Source organism: Furipterus horrens, unplaced genomic scaffold (assembly GCF_987537825.1).
Source record: "Furipterus horrens unplaced genomic scaffold, mFurHor1.1.pri manual_scaffold_17, whole genome shotgun sequence".
In the NCBI taxonomy this organism is placed as follows: Eukaryota; Metazoa; Chordata; class Mammalia; order Chiroptera; family Furipteridae; genus Furipterus; species Furipterus horrens.
This window is the reverse complement of record NW_028327187.1, coordinates 37,728,164-37,731,320: the sequence shown is the minus strand read 5'-3', so window position 1 is coordinate 37,731,320 and position 3,157 is coordinate 37,728,164. Positions and strand designations below refer to the sequence as shown.

The 3,157-nt window shown below is 39.8% G+C and overlaps 1 pseudogene; it reads left to right on the top strand.

Annotated features, from left to right (window-relative positions):
- The first annotated feature begins 270 nt into the window (after positions 1-270).
- LOC149990825 (elongation factor 1-alpha 1 pseudogene) lies at positions 271-2,343 on the top strand (annotated as a pseudogene).
- The last annotated feature ends 814 nt before the right edge of the window (positions 2,344-3,157 follow it).

The following is a 3,157-nucleotide window of genomic DNA, read 5'->3' as shown; positions in this document are numbered from 1 at the left end:
TGGCACTTTATTGTAACTTAACTTTGATTATTCTGCTTGGACATCAGCTTCAGACCTGTTCTTATATGTATCTCTTCTTTTGTTTATTCTTACATGTATTTCCTTTTTCTATGTGGATTTTTGGAGGAAAAAAATTAGAAAAATCTAGAGAATTTGACCAAATAATACCCAAAGTGCCAAAGTGAGGCTCTTTTATTTCTCCCTACCCAAATATTAGAAACAAGTAATATACGTACAATAATTTTACCCTTAAGAAGTATCCCGCTTTTTCGCAACGGGTTTGCCGCCAGAACACAGGTGTCGCGAAAACCACCACTACTAAATCAAAGCCAAAATGGGAAAGGAAAAGACTCACATCAACATTGTGGTCATTGGACACGTAGATTCCGGCAAGTCTACCACTACTGGCCATCTGATCTACAAATGTGGTGGGATCGACAAAAGAACCATTGAAAAATTTGAGAAGGAGGCCGCTGAGATGGGCAAGGGCTCCTTCAAGTATGCCTGGGTCTTGGATAAACTTAAAGCTGAACGTGAGCGTGGTATCACCATTGATATCTCCCTGTGGAAATTTGAGACCAGCAAGTATTATGTGACCATCATCGATGCCCCAGGACACAGAGACTTTATCAAAAACATGATTACAGGCACATCTCAGGCTGACTGTGCTGTCCTGATTGTTGCTGCTGGTGTTGGTGAATTTGAAGCAGGTATCTCCAAGAATGGGCAGACCCGTGAGCATGCCCTTCTGGCTTACACACTGGGTGTGAAACAGCTAATTGTTGGTGTTAACAAAATGGATTCCACTGAGCCACCCTATAGCCAGAAGAGATACGAGGAAATTGTTAAAGAAGTCAGCACCTACATTAAGAAAATTGGCTACAACCCTGACACAGTAGCATTCGTGCCAATTTCTGGTTGGAATGGCGACAACATGCTGGAGCCAAGTGCTAACATGCCTTGGTTCAAGGGATGGAAAGTCACCCATAAAGATGGAAACGCCAGTGGAACCACACTGCTTGAAGCTCTGGATTGCATCCTGCCACCAACTCGTCCAACTGACAAGCCTCTGCGTCTGCCCCTCCAGGATGTCTATAAAATTGGTGGTATTGGTACTGTCCCTGTGGGTCGAGTGGAGACTGGTGTTCTCAAACCCGGCATGGTGGTCACCTTTGCTCCAGTCAATGTTACAACTGAAGTAAAGTCTGTTGAAATGCACCATGAAGCTTTGAGTGAAGCTCTTCCTGGGGACAATGTGGGCTTCAATGTCAAGAACGTGTCTGTCAAAGATGTTCGTCGTGGCAATGTGGCTGGTGATAGCAAAAATGACCCACCAATGGAAGCAGCTGGCTTCACAGCTCAGGTGATTATCCTGAACCATCCAGGCCAAATCAGTGCTGGATATGCTCCTGTTCTGGATTGTCACACAGCCCATATTGCTTGCAAATTTGCTGAGCTGAAGGAGAAGATTGATCGTCGTTCTGGGAAAAAGCTGGAAGATGGCCCAAAGTTTTTGAAATCTGGTGATGCTGCCATCGTTGATATGGTTCCTGGCAAGCCCATGTGTGTTGAGAGCTTCTCTGACTATCCTCCTCTGGGCCGCTTTGCTGTTCGTGACATGAGACAGACAGTTGCTGTGGGTGTCATCAAAGCAGTGGACAAGAAGGCAGCTGGAGCTGGCAAAGTCACTAAGTCTGCCCAGAAAGCTCAGAAGGCTAAATGAATATTATCCCCAACACCTGCCACCCCAGTCTTAATCAGTGGTGGAAGAACGGTCTCAGAACTGTTTGTCTCAATTGGCCATTTAAGTTTAATAGTAAAGGACTGGTTAATGATTACAATGCATCGTAAAACCTTCAGAAGGAAAGGAGAATTTTGTGGACCATTTGGTTTTTTTTGTGTGTGTGGCAGTTAAGTTATTAGTTTTTAAAATCAGTACTTTTTAATGGAAACAACTTGACCAAAATCTGTCACAGAATTTTTGAGACCCATTAAAACAAAGTTTAATGAGAAACCTGTGTGTTCTTTTGGTCAACACTGTAACTTTTATATTAGGTTAAAAGACTTAAGAGTAGCTCATATGTTTCTGGTGTTATATCTGCTGATAATTTAGAATAGGATAATTCTGTTAGCATTTTTTTTTCTGGGCGGGGACTTTTTTCACTTGTCCTTACAGGAGAAATCTATTTACATAGAGCTGTGGGGGGGGGGGCGCTCTGGTGCAACACTAAATAGATTAGGACAAATAAAGTAACTGTTTACGTGTAAGCTAGTTTATAAAGGCCAAATTCTGCTATATTAAAGTCCACGTGTTACATATAAAAGAATTGTAGTTAACATCAATATTGAGTACATTTATGTCTGATTTTAGTTTCCATCTTTACTGAAATGTGAATTCACGTTTACAAATGCTGAGATAGTTTAAAAGAACCTAAAATGAGGCTTAAATAGTATTGAGTACTGTCCTGCTACAGTAAATTGTATCCAGATTCTAGGAAAAATAAATGATACTGGAAGTTGAAAAAAAAAAAAAAAAAGAAGTATCCCAAACACCATATTCTCCAAGGCCACTTACCTTTCTGAGATATTTTCCTATAAATTATTCCCTTTATAAGTGAGTTAAGTCTCTATTACCTCCTACACCTTATCCTGTAAACATACTTAAATAGCTTTGGTTAAAAATAAAATATTCCTTTGGTGCTGCATTCTGAGATAGACAATATTCTATCTCTCTTTTTCAGTGTAGGGAGTGGTTACAAGATCAAACTTTAGAGCCAGATATCTTAGTTTGTATTTTAGTCATTCCAATTATAAACTGTGTGAACTTGGGCTTAGTTAAAAAAACGTCTGTGCCTTAGTTTCTCCAGTTGTAAAATGAGAATAATAATGGTACCTATCTCATAGTATTGTAAGGTTTTTTTGAGTAAATATATATACAGCACATAGAAGTATGTGGCGCCCAGTACCTTTATTTAAGTATTTGTTGTTACCATTCCTTTAGAGGTAAGCTTTACTATTTCAGTTCATTAGTGTGTGCAGCATTTATTACTTCCCAACATACTATATGGTTGATTGGGCTTCTTTTTCACAATATCTCTCTTCCCTACAAAATTATAAGCTCTATGACAACAGGGATTTTTGTCTATTGTCTTTATTG